The sequence below is a fragment of the Pristiophorus japonicus genome, unplaced genomic scaffold (assembly GCF_044704955.1).
Source record: "Pristiophorus japonicus isolate sPriJap1 unplaced genomic scaffold, sPriJap1.hap1 HAP1_SCAFFOLD_33, whole genome shotgun sequence".
Taxonomy (NCBI): Eukaryota; Metazoa; Chordata; class Chondrichthyes; family Pristiophoridae; genus Pristiophorus; species Pristiophorus japonicus.
In genome coordinates, this window is record NW_027253106.1 from 8278066 (window position 1) to 8292286 (window position 14221).

General features: G+C 43.6%; 1 non-coding gene across 1 annotated transcript; it reads right to left on the reverse strand.

Moving 5' to 3' along the window:
- Positions 1 to 1048: 1048 nt before the first annotated feature.
- On the reverse strand, positions 1049 to 1131 carry trnas-uga (transfer RNA serine (anticodon UGA)). The gene has a single exon. It is a non-coding gene; the product is annotated as a tRNA-Ser (tRNA).
- Positions 1132 to 14221: the final 13090 nt, after the last annotated feature.

Sequence of the window (14221 nt, forward strand, 5' to 3'; positions counted from 1 at the left end):
GAAGCTATTAATTGGGGGCCTATAAACTATGCTCATCAGTGACTTTTTCCCCTTACTATCTCTAATCTCCACTCACAATGATTCAACATGTTGTTCATAGAGCCAATATAGTCTCTCACAACTGCCCTGATATCATCTTTTATTATCAGAGCTACCCCACCTCCTTTCCCTTCTTGTCTATCTTTCCGAATTGTCAGATACCGCTGTAGGTTTAATTCCCTGTCCTAGCCAACCTGCAACGTTTCTGTAATGGCCACCAAATCATACCCATTTATGATTATTTGTGCCGTCAACTCATTTACTTTATTCGGAATGCTGCGTGCGGTTAGGTAGACTGTTTTAATACTAGTTTTTAAACAATGATTTTTAGTTTTGACCCCTCCTGCAGCCCCTTTATAATCATACATTGTGTCCCTTTCTATCACCTTGTCGTTTGCACTTACCCCAGTACTACCCTGCTGTGTTGCCTCCTGCCTTTTGCATGTTTTCTTGGGGTCCTGTTATCTGAGCTCTCACCCACTCTAACTAGCTCAGAGCCCTGTCCTGGGTTCCGAATACTCCTTGCATTGCGGCACCGAGATTTCATGTTTGCCTTTCTATTACACTTTGACCCATTAGATTTTTGCTGTATATTAGTCTGCTGCAAACTGCAGGGGCCACATCGCTGAATGGATAAGGCATCTACTTTGATGCAAACACTGATGTTATCAGAAAATTGCAAAGTCAAATGCTGCCGTGGTCATTTTGGCAAAACTTGTTCATCTTTATAAAACCAAACCTCGTTCGCACTCATTAACTAAGGGTGAGTTCCTCCCAAACAATGCACTGATCTTTATTAAAAAGGCATTTTTTTCATGCTGTGTATATTGCTCACTGATTTTTGCAGATAGTGTCGAAAAAACCAACAATTAATACCGATAAACTATTAATGTTTCCAGTTCGAACAACAGCTTCGCGTCAATCAGTGTAATAAAGGGCAGTGGAGGGAATTGTGATCAGATTCCAATGAGATCCCCGTGAGTCGATAAAAAGAGAGCACCTGTAGAATCGCTGCGAGCAGGGTTCGAAGCTGCGCGGGGAAACCCCCATTGTATTTCAAGTCCAACGCCTTAAACACTCGGCCATCGCAGCTACACAATAAAACTTCTTTAAAGTCGAATCGTTGGTGCAGTTTATCAGTGAGACCGCCTGCATGCTTGCCCGATTGGATCTCCCAGACGATGCGAAAATTAAATCATAGAATCACAAAATCTCACAGCAAAGAAGGAAAAATTTCAGTCAGAACTGAAAGAATTTACATTTCGGGAAAAATTGAACAGTCTGGGGAACTCCTTTCTCGAAAAACAAGGGAGATATATTTTTAACATTGTGAAGGTATTTGATCGAGTTGATGTGGAGAAAATATTTGCTATTGTGCAGGAGTTCAGAACGGGAGGTCACTGATAAATTCAGTCGACAATTCAAGAGCAACTTATTTACCAAAGAGTGGTTAGGATGTGGAAGATGGTACATAAGCAGTAGTTGAGGCGAATATCACAGATTCATTTTAAAAGGAATTACCTGAGCACATGACTGAGAAAGCAATAGAACAATATGCTGATAGGATCAAGTGAAGTAGGGTAGCATGCAGCATTAACTCCAGCAACACCTGTTAGGTACAATTGTCTCTTTCTGTGATGCATTCTCTATATAACCTTATGTAACACACATTTTAAACAACAACAACAAATTATATAATTAGCACCTTGAAATTAGCGAAACGTCCAAGGCGCTTCACAAGAGTATTATGCGATACAAATTTGACATCGAGCCACTAAATACAAATTAGCGCAGGTGACTAAAAGATTGGCCAACCAGGTATGCTTGATAATGAGGAAGAAAGCTGTACATTGCAGATAGATATCAAAGAACTGGTCAGGGGTTTAATGGAATTCAACGCGGAGGAGTGTTAGATAATGCATTTGGGGAGTGCTTATATGGAAAGCCAATAAACATTAAATGTTAGGTCACTGATGAGTGTAGAGGTGCAAATGACCTTGGAGTGCATGTCCACAGACTCCTTGACGGTAGCAGGGCAGGTAGATAAGAAGCTTGATAAGGATAGACAGAAAGGAAAAGGAAGCGTGGTGGAGTTGCTGGTTAAAGAGGAAATTAATACAATGATAAGGAGGGACATTAGCATGGATGATTTGGAAGCGGTATGGGGGGAGCTGCAGAATACCAAATGGCAGAATACGCTAGTGGGAATTGTGTACAGACCTCCGAACTGTAGGAGTGAGGTTGGGGACAGCATCAAACAAGAAATAAGGGATGTGTGCAATAAAGGTACAGCAGTTACCATGATCGACTTTATTCTATATGTTGATTGGGCTGACCAAACTGGTAGCAATGCGGTGGAGGACGATTTCCTGGAGTATATTCGGGATAGTTTTCCAGACCAATATGTCGAGTAACCACATAGAGAGCTGGCCATCGTGGACTATTGATGTGTAATGAGAAGGGACTAATTGGCAATCATGTTGTGCGAGGCCCCTTGGGGAAGAGTGACCATAACATGGTAGAATTCTTCATATGATGGAGAGTGACACAGTTAATTCAGAAACTAGCGAACTGAACTTTAGGAAAGGTAATTTCGATGGTATGAGGCGTGAATTGGCTAGAATCAGACAGTTGTTAACCTGTGGAATACCCTGCCGCAAAGAGTTGTTGATGCCAGTTCATTGGATATATTCAACAGGGAGCTATTGTGGCCTCTATGGCTAAAAGATTCAAGAGATAGGGAGGAAACATGAAAGCGGTACTGAGGGAATGATCAGCCATGATCTTATTGAGTGGTGGTGCAGGCTCGAAGTGTCGAATGGCATACTGCTGTATCTACTTTCGATGTTTCTCTGTTGAGAAGCAACACGGAATACTTGAATACTTGCCTTCATTAGATGAGCCATAGCATATAAGATCGAGGAAGTTATGCTTCAAATGTGTGAAACTCTAGTTCGGCCACAGCTAGATTATTGCATGCTTCTCTGGTCACCGCATTACAGGAATGGTCAGACAGCACCCGTGTGCATACAGGTTAGATTTAGGCGGATGGTGAATTTAGCTCTGAGTAAATATTGCATCGGCTGGGTTTGTTTTCTTTGGAACAGAGGAGGCTAAGGGGGTCCGTATTGAAGTGAATAAAATTATGATTGGCCTAGATCGAGTGCATAGAAAGGATCTATTTCCCTTCGCAGAGTGGCCAACAACCAGGCGTCATAGATTTAAAGTAATTGGTCGGAGTTTTCCTGAATTTATGTTACACTGTTTTCACCTAGGGGTGTTGAGAGTCTGGAACTCACTCCTGAAAGTGATTTAGAGGCAGAAGTCCTCACCACTTTAAAAAGTCCTTGAATGTGCACTTCAATTCCAGTAACCTAAACGGCTATGGAGCAAGAGCTGGAAAGTGGCATTAGTCTGGATAGGTCGGATTTTAGTCGGAATTTAGGTCATGATGTGGTGTTTCTACGGCAGCTCAGTGCATTTTGCAGCAAGTCAATACTTCAGAGAAGGGAAACTGCGTTCCCAGCAGTTCTTGCTACAAAAGTGGCTCCAACTCTACTCACTTTTCCATTGAGTTCTCATAGAACCTGAGTCTATTACACAGAAACAAGAGCAAGCCATCGAACCTGTTACAGAAGGACATCAGAATACCATTAGCCCCTCGAGCCAGTTGCAAAGGTCAAGAGGAAGTAATTCAGATCCTTGGGCTTTTTATACAAGAATAGTAGAACCCCTTCGGCCGCTCGTACCTGCTGCATAGATGACGAGGAGGCACACTTTCCTGTTACATAGAATTAGCTGGAGGCCATTCAGCCGCACTGCACTGTTGCACAGGGAAAGGAGGAGGACATTAACACCTCAAATCTGAGCCTTCGGAGAGGCAGAAGCCGATCAGTTCCTTGAGCTTGCTCTACAAGAAGAGTATAAGTCCATTTAGATCCTAGAACTTAGAAACATAGAAAACGGAGGCACTCGTCGTCCATTCGGCCCTTCGAGTCTGCACCGCCATTTGATATGATCATTCCTAATCTTCTATCTCAACACCATATTCATGCTTTCCCCCCATATCACTTGATGACTTTTGTGTCTAGAAATCTATCTCCTCCTTAAATATATTCAGTGACTCGTCATTCACAGCCTTCTGTGGAAGGGAATTCCATAGCTGCACCATTCTCTGAATGAAAAAAAATCTCACCTTCTCCTTCCTAAATTTCCTACCCCGTATCCTGAGACTGTGACCCCTTGTTATAACCTTCCCAATCAGGTGAATCATCTTCCCCGCATCCAGTCTATTCAACCCTTTCAGAATGGTAATCGTTTCAATGAGATCCTCCCTCATTCTTCTGAACTCTACAGAATACAGGCGGAGTCGACACAGTCTGTGCTCATACGACAGTCCTGCCATCCCAATAATCCATCTGGTGAACCTTCGCTGCACTCCCTCTATGGCAAGTATATCCTTTCTTGGGTAACAAAACCTAAACTGCACACAATACTCCAGGTGCGGTCTCACCAAGTCACTGTAGAATTGTAGTAACACATCTATACTCATTTACTCACATCCTCTTGGAAAGAAGGCCAACATACCATCTGCCTTCCTCCCTGCTTGCTGCACCTGTATGTATGCTTTCAATAGACTATTTAACAAGAACACCAGGTCCCTCTGCCCATCGATCCTGTTTCCAGTCCATTAACCAATTTTCAATCCATGCTAGTAAATTACCACTTATCATATATGTTTTACTTTTGCACACTATATCTTATGTGGGACTTTATCAGAGGCCTTCTGAAAATCCAAATACACTATATCCACTGGTTCTCCCTTAACTTTTCTATCAGTTACATCCTCAAAAACTCGAGTAGGTTTATCAAACATTGTTTTCTTTTCATGACTTCATGTTGACTTTATATAATCCATTTGGTATTATCTTAGTGTTCCGTTATAATATCCTTTACTATAGATTCTCGCATTTACCCTACAACTGGTGTTCGGCTAGCCGGTCTGTAGTTCCTTGTTTTCTCTATCCTCCATTTTTCAAGAGTGGGTTTACATTTGCCACCGTGCAAACTGCAGGAACTGTTCCATAATCTATCGATGTTTTGAAGTTGTCAACCAATGCATGCACTATTTCCATTGTAACTTCTTTTAGTACTCTGGGATGCAGATCATCAGGCCCTGGGGATTTATCGGCCTTCATTCCCATTAGTTTCCTCAGCACTATTTTCTTACAAATAATCATGTCCGTTAATTCCTCTTGCTCACTAGACTTTTGGTTCACAAGCATTTTTGGGATGTTATTTATGTCCTCCGTGAAGACAGAACCGAAGTATTTATTTAATTGTCCTTCCATTTCCTTGTTCCACGTTATAAATTCCCCCGTTTCTGTCTTTAAAGGGCCAACATTTGTCTTCACTAATCTTTTCCTTTTTACGAACTTGCAGAATCTACTGCAGCTGGTTTTTATGTTCCTTGCAAGTTCACTCTTATACTCTATTTCTCGCCTCTCAATCAATCTCTTGGCACATATTTGCTGAATTCTAAATTGTTCCCCATCCTCAGGCTTGGACTTTTTCTGGCAACTTTGTATAATTCTTCTTTGAATCTAATACTATCCTCAATTTATTTTGTTAACCATGGTTGGGCCAGCGTCCTTTTTTTTACACCAGAAAGGAAAGTATAACTGCCGCAATTGATACATTCGTTCCTGAAATGTTATTCCTTGCCCATCCACCAACATGACGTTTATTGATTCTTCCCAATCTATCATACCCCATGCAATTCATTCCCCATGCATTCGTAGTTTCCTTTGCTTAGATTTAGGACCATATATTCGGATTGGGCTACTTCACTTTCCATCTTAATAACGAGTTTAATCGAGTTATTGCCACTCTTTGCTAAATGACCCCAGACAACTTGACTTTGAATTAACCCCTTCTCATTACACAAGACCCAATCTAGGATATTCTGTTCCCTAGTACGCTCCGCAAAATACTGGGTTCAAAAAACAACTGGTCCAAACGCCAGGAATTCATCAGCCACATTATTATCATTTTAATTTATATGTAGTTTAAAGTCACCTTCGATGATGGTAGTACCCTTGTTACATGCAGCTCTGATTTCCTGTTAATGTTATCCTCTACACTACCACAACTGTTTGGAGGCCTATGGACAACTCACACCAATCCTTTCTGGTCCTTCGTTCTCCTGAGCGCCATCCAACTGAATCTACATCTTGTCTTTCTGAGCCGAATACCTTTCTCATTATTGCACTGATATCATCCTTTACCAACAACGCAACACAATCCGCTCTTCCTTTTTCCCTGTCCTTTCTAAATACCGAATATCATTTGATATTCAGTTCCCAACCCTGGTCACCGTGCAACCATATATCTGTAATTGCACCGATATTGTATCTGTTTACATCTTTTTGCACTGTTAATTCTTCTATCTTATTACAGATGCTTCGTCCATTCAGATACAATACTTTTGTATTTGTCTTTTTAACATTATTAGAGATCGTAGCATATTTTTGCACTATAGCTCGATTTATCTTATCGCTTTTTTTCTTATCAGGATCCTTTTTGTTCGTGCCCCCTTTTGTTTCTATGCTCTGTCCCTTCTTGACATAATGTGGTTACATTACAACAATCACTTTCCGGCATTGCAGCATTTTCATTTCTCTTTCGCATTCTAGATTTCTCTGCACCACGACCTCCGCCCCCCCCCCCCCCCCGCGGCCCCACATTCGGAACCCCACTTCGCTCTCCCCTCAATAGAAAACGTTGCATAGGATTAGGACGAGGCATTTCAGACCAACCGACCTGTTATATAGGAACAGGTAGAGACTAATCATCCCCTAGAACCTGTTACACAGGAGTGGGAGGATGACATTCCGTCCCTCAAACTATTGCACAGGAACAGCCTGAGTAATTCAGCCCCTCTAGCACATTACACAGCCGGAGGCCTGTGGCACTGGACTAGTAATCCAGTGAGAGAAAATCATAGTCCACCAAGAGAGCAGGACAATTTAAATTTAATTAAATACATCTAGAATTTTATAAGTATTAATAATGTTGGCCATTGACGCAACACACCCATCTCGTTTAATAGTCTCCTTCAGTGAAGGAAATCTGCCGTCCTTGCTGGTCTGGGCCCAAATGTGGCTCCAGATCCAGAGCAACATGATTGGCTCTTTACGGCCCTCTGAAAAGACCCAGCGAGAAAATCATTTGCATAAGGTGGCTAACCATCACCTTCACAAGGTCAATTAGGGAAGTGCAACAACGGCTGCCCTTGCTGGCATTGTCCACATACTAGAATTAATAAAAGAAACAATAGGATCTCGAGATTGTTACATGGGAGAAAGAAGAACCGCAAGACAGGTCATAGAATGTGGAGTCAGGAGACAACTAGATAAATTCATAGCTAGCTGGCTTTAAGACAGAAAGCAGAGAGTAGGGGTAAAAGTTAGCTTTTTGGAGTGGCAGAAGGTGGGTAGTGCTGTTCCACAAGGATCGGTGCTGGGACCACTGTTGTTTACAATTTATATTAATGACTTCTACCTGCGAATCAAAAACACAATTTCTCAATTTGCAGATGACGCCAAATTAGTTGGATATTCAATACTGAGGATGACTGCAACATATTCGGTTGCGCGAACCTGTTGCATAGACGAGGAGAAGGCAATGCCAAAGCAACGAACCTGTTGCACAGAAATAGTAGGAGGCAGTTGAGCCTCTCCAGTCTGTTACACAAGAACAGGAGAAGGCCATTAACCGCTTTCTAGCGATGTCAACATGCTTGAATGAATAAAATAAAAACATAGATTGTTATATGGTTACAAGAAGAGTTGGAAAATGGGATTAGGCGGGATAGCAATTTTCGGACGGTGCGGACACGCTCGTCCGAAGTGGCCTCCTTCCGTGCTGAAAGGCTCTTCGAGTCCATGAGAAAACATCCCTTTCAAACATAATGATTCGTGTCTGACAGGACATCCGTTTTAGACGGCGGATATTGATCCAATGGCTATGCAAGTTCATCGACCTCAAACGTTCACTCTGTTTCTCTCTCTGCAGATTCTGCCTCAATCGCTGAGTGTTTCAGGATTTTTTTTAGCTCAGATTACGCATCAACACTATTTTACTTTTGTATTGATGCACAATTTGGCGACTGTGTCGCGCAATGGATAGCACGTTAGATTTTTAATTCTTGGCATATTAAACATTCAAAGTTTTTGGGCTCGACTCCCACCAGAGGCAGGATTTGAGCCTGGGCCGCACAGTGAACTTTGCATCAAAGCAATACTTCAGAGAAGGCTCACTGTGGTCCCTGCACTTTCTGTTGCACAAGTGGCTCCAGTCCTTCCCAATTATCATCTGAATATTTTGAATAGTAACAGATGCTAGCAATCGAGCCTGTTACACAGGGACAGGTGGAGGCCAATGAGTCACTTAAACCCTCAAACCAATTGCAAAGGGCAGGATGAAACCATTCAGCTGTGTGCGCCTGTTTTACAAGAAATGTCGAACTCCATTCGGTCGCTCGAACCTTTCGCATAATTGACCATAAGGCAATGCCAAACCAATGAAGCTGTTGAGCAGAAATAGAAGGATGTCATCGAACCTCTCCAGTCTGTTGCACAACGACAAGGGAAGGCCATTAACCCATCGACCATGAGGCAGAGGACTGGCGGAAGCCATTCAGCTCCTTGAGTCTTATCTATAAGAAGAGTCGAAGTCCATTTAGCCATTCGAAAGGCTGAGGATGAGGCATTTGCGACTCACGAACCAGTTACACAGGAACAGGAGGAGGCTAATCAATCTCCCGATCCTGTTGCGTAGGAACAGGGCACACCATTCCTTCCCTCAACCTGTTGCAAATGAATAGGAGGTGTCATTCAGCCCCTTGAGCGCATTACATAGATGGAGGTCAATCATAGAAGCATGATGGTTATGTCACTGGACTAATAATCCAGAGAGAAGAAATCATATTCCAGTACGAGAGTGGGGAAATTTAAATTCAATTATGCAAATCTGGAATTTTAAAAGTATCAATAATGATAACCATTGTAACAAACTCCTCATCTGGTTCACTTGTCTCCTTTCAGGAAATAATTCTGCCGTCCTTACCGGTCTGTGCAAACATGCGACTCCAAAGCTACAGCAATGTTGTTGGCTCTGAACTGACCTCTGAAATGGCCTGGCGAGCCAGTCGGTTGCGTAAAATGAATCACCAACAATTTCACAAGGGCAGATGGAGATGGGCAACAAATTCGGCCCTTGCTAGCGATGTCGACATGCTTGAATGAATAAAATAAAAAAAATAGATTGTTACATCGGAACAAGAAATGCCTCAAGCCAGGTCAGCGAATGCGGAGTCAGGTGACAACTAGCTTAATGGTTAGCTAGCTGGCTTCAAGACAGAAATCAAAGAGTAGGTATAAAACTTCGCGTTTCTTAGCCGCAGAAGGTGGTTAGTGGCGTTCCACAGAATCGGTGCTGGGACCACTGTTGTTCATAATTAATATTAAAGATTTAGACATCGGAATCAAAAACAAAATTTCTAAATGTGCGGGTGACACCAAATTAGGAGGGATAGTAAATACGGAGATACACTGCAGCAACTTACAAGAGGACATTAATAAACATGCAGAATGGGCATATAATTGGCAAATGAATTTCAAACCATCTAAATGTGAGGTGTTACATTTAAGGAGGAGACTTAGTGAGGTCACTTAATATTGGAAGGTGCCAGTCTGGGTGGTGTACAGGAACAAAGGGATGTCGGAGTACAAATACAAAATCTCCAAAAAATAACGGCATAAGTTAGCAAGGCCATAAAAAGCAAACCAAACACGCTGATTTATTTCTAGACATAAAGAATTGAAAATTAGCGACATTATGCTAAACCTGTATTTAACCTTCATCAGATCACGCTTAGAGTACTACGTACAGTTCTGGTCGTCATATTATAAAAAGGGCATAAAGGCATTTCAGAAGATGCAGAAAAGATTTTCAAGGATGATACCAGAATAGACAGCGTATACAAATCAGGAAAGGATGAACAGGCAGTGTCTCTTTTCTCTTGAAAAAGGAAGGCTGTGGCGTGACCTGATACAGACATTTAAAATTATGAAAGATTTTGATGGAGTGGATACAGTTAGAATGTATCAACTTGTTGGGAACTGAATAACTAGACGCTATCAATATAAGATAGTCACCATGAAATCAAAATAGGGAATTCAGAAGAAACTTATTTACCCAAAGAGTGGTGATATTGTGTAACTCGATACCACAGGGAGTGGTTGAAGAGAATAATATGGAAGTATTTAAGGAGCGGCTAGACAGACATATGAGAGGGAAGGGAAGAGAGCATTAGGCTGTTGAGAAATGTTAAGCGGAGGCTCCAATGGAGCACAAAAGACTGGCTGAGGCGAATGGCCTGTTTCAGTGCTGTATATCTGATGTAATCCAATGCTTGACAGGAGTGTACTTGACTCCATTCCCGCCACCACCTCAATGAGACCCCAACACTGCACGAGGTAGAAAACGCCATCAGAAAGCTAAAAAATAACAAGGCTACGGGGGCTGACTGAATAATTGCTGAGGCACTAAAGTATGGCGGTGAGGCACTGCTGGCGCGAATACCTGACCTTCTTTCTCTCATCTGGAGGGAGGAAAGCATGCCGGGAGATCTTAGTGATTCAGTGATCGTGAACATCTTTAATAAGGCGATAAGCAGCAACTAAAGGGGAATCTCCCTGCTATCACCCACTTGGAAAGTCATCGCTAGCCTCCTCCTCAACTTACTTCTCCCTGTGGCCGAGGAGCTCCTCACGGAGTTGCAGAGCAGATTTCGTCCACTCCGGGGAACAACGGACAAGATTTTTTGCAGCATGACAGCTGCAGGAAAAATGCAGGAAACATGGCCTTCTTCGACCTTACAAATGTTTTTCCCACTCTCAACCACGAGCGCTTAAGGAGCGTCCTCCTCCGTTTCGGACGCCACCAAAAGTAAGTCACCATTCTCCGCCTGCTCCACGGTGACATGCAGGCCGTGATCATTACCAACGGATCCATCACAGACGCAATCCACTTCCAGACCGGGGGTCAAGCATTCTGCGTCAACGCTCCAACCCTCTTCTCATTCTTCCTCGCTGCCATGTTCCACCTCACAGTCCACAAGCTTCCCGCTGGAGTGGAACTAAACTACAGGACCAGGGGAAACCTGTTCATCCTTCGCCATCGCTAGGCCAGTTCCAAGACCATCCCAACCACTGTCGTGAGCTACAGTACGCAGATGACGCCTTCGTCTGTGCTCACACAGAGGCTGAACTCCAGTACACAGTCGAGGTATTTTCTGAAGTACACTAAAGCATGGCGCTTGCGCTAAACATCAGTAAGACAAAGGTCCTCCACCAACCTGTCCTCGCTGCACAGCACTGCCCCCCAGTCATCAACATCTATGGTACGGCCCTGGAAAACGTGGACCAATTCATTATTTCGGGCGCCTCCTATCAACAATAGCTGGCATTGATGACAAGATCCAACAACGTCTCCAGTGCGCCAGTGCAGCCTTCGGCCGCCTGTGGACAAGTATATTTGAAGACCAGAACTTCAATACTTTCACCAAGCTCATGGTCGACAGGCCCTAACAATACCTGCCCTCCTGTACTGCTCAGAATGTGGAACATGTAAAGTAGACACCGCAAGTCGCTGGAGAAATTCCACCAACGATTTGTCCGAAAGATCCTACAAATGTCCTGGGAGGACAGACGCACCAAATTTAATAACCTCGTCCAGGTCAACATACCCAGCATTGTAGCACTGACTACACATGATCAGCTCCGTTGAGCAGGCCACATAGTTTGCATGCCAGAAACGAGACAACCAAAGCAAGCTCTCTGCTCGCAACTCGTCCACGGCCAACGAGCCAAAGGTGTGAAGTGGAAACGTTACAAGGACACACTCAATGCATCCCTGATATGGTGTGACATTCCCACTGACACTTGGAAGTCACTGGCCCATGACCGCCCTAAGTGGAGCAAGTGCATCCTGGAGGGCACTGAGCTGCTCGAGTCTCATCCCCGAGAGCATGCAGACATCAAGCGCAGGCAGCGGAAAGAGCGTGCAACAAACCAGACTCCACGCCCACACTTTACTTCAAACACTGTCTGTCCCACTTGTGACAGAGACTGTGGTTCCAGTATTAGAATGTACAGCCACCTACCAACTCATGCTAAGAGTCGAAGCAACTTTTCCTCCATTCCGAGGGACTGCCTATGATGATGATGATGATGATGTGAGGCGATTGCACAGGAAGAAGACTTTCAGTACCTTGAACCTTGTACGCAGGAGCAGGCTATTCATCCCCTCATACATGTTAAATAGTAACAGGTGGCCACCATTCAACTTTTCAAGCTTTTTAAATAAGACCAGGAGATGGGCGATTCAGCACTTTCCAGACAGTTTTATAGTTATAGGAAAAGGCAATTCTGCCCCTCGAATCCGTTGCATGGGAACAGGAGGTTGTCATTAAGCGCATTGATGCTCATTCATTAAAAAAAGAGGAGGACATTCAATCTCGCGAGCCGGTTACATAGGAACAGCTGAAGAATATGCAACCCACGAAGGCTGGTTAATCAGGAACAGGAGGAATTCATTCAATCCCTCAAGCTTGTTAGACAAGACAGCAGGAGGGCATTCAGCTACTCGAGTTTGTTACACAAGAATAGGAGGAGGCCATTCATCCACTTGAGCCTGTTACGCTGGAATGGGTAGAGGCGATTCAGTCCTTCGAGCCTGTGGCAATGGAACAAGAGGACGTCATTGAGCCCCCATAAATATTACACAGAAGTACACTATTCGGCCCTACAAAACACTTACATTGGAATAGTGGGGATGATTAAACGCTGTTCAGCCTATTAGACATCAACAGGATACATAGAAACATACAAACATAGAAAATGGATGCAGGAGCAGGCCATTTGGCCCTTCGAGCCTGCACCACCATTCATATGATGATGGCTGATCATGCAAAATCAGTACACAATTTCTGCTTTCTCTCCATACCACTTGATCCCTTTAGCAGTAAGTGGCACATCTTACTCCCTTTTTAATATATCTAACGAACTGGCTACAACAACTTTCTGTGATAGAGAATTCCACAGGTTCACAATTCTCTGAGTGAAGAAGTTTCTCCTCATCTCAGTCCTAAATGGCTTATCCCTTATCCTTAGACTCTGACCCCTAGTTCTGGATTTCCTTAACATCTGGAACATTCTTCCTGCATTTAACTCGTCCAATCCCATCAGAATTGTATCTGTTTCTATGCAATCCCCTCTCATTCTTCTAAATTCCAATTAATATAAGCCAATCGATCCAGGACGAGGCGATTCAAGCCCTCATCCCTTGTATTTAGGAAACGCAGCAGGCCATTCAGCCACTCAAGTCTGTTACATCGGAGCTGAAGGAGGCTGTTCATCCCCTTGACCCATTTGCATAGGTAAAGGATGAAGTTAAGAGAACGGTTGCACAGTGGTTATGTTACTGGTTTAGTAATTCAGAGGCATGTGTACACATTCAACCATGGCAGCTGTGGAAGTTGAATTTAATTCATTGAATACATCTGGAATTAAAATGAAGTTATCCTGTCCTTCCTCGTCAACTCTATCACCCTAATGTTCGATTCCCTTCTCCCTCATATGCGTATCTCAATTTTCCTCGCCGCCATGCTCCACCTCACAATCAACAAACTCTCCATTTAAACTCAGGAACAGTCGGAAGCTGTTTAAACAACGCCGCCTCCAGGGCAGGTACAAGTTCACCCCTCCCTCTGTCATTGATCTGCACTATGCGGACGACGCCTGCATCTGTGCACATTCAGTGGCTGAACTCCAGGGTATAATCACTGTATTCCCTGAGGCAGATGAAAGCATGGGCCTTACGCTGAACATCCGTAAGACAAAATTCATTCAACAGCCAGCCATCGCCGCACTGCACTGCCCTCCAATCATCAAGGCCCAAGGCATGGCCCTATAACGTGGACCATTTCACATATCTCGGCAGCCACTTATCAACAAAGGCATATGTGAATGCAGAGATTCAGCATCACCTCCGGTGCGCCAGAGCAGCCTCCGGACGCCTGCGGAAATAAGTGTTTTAAGATCAGATCTTAACAAAT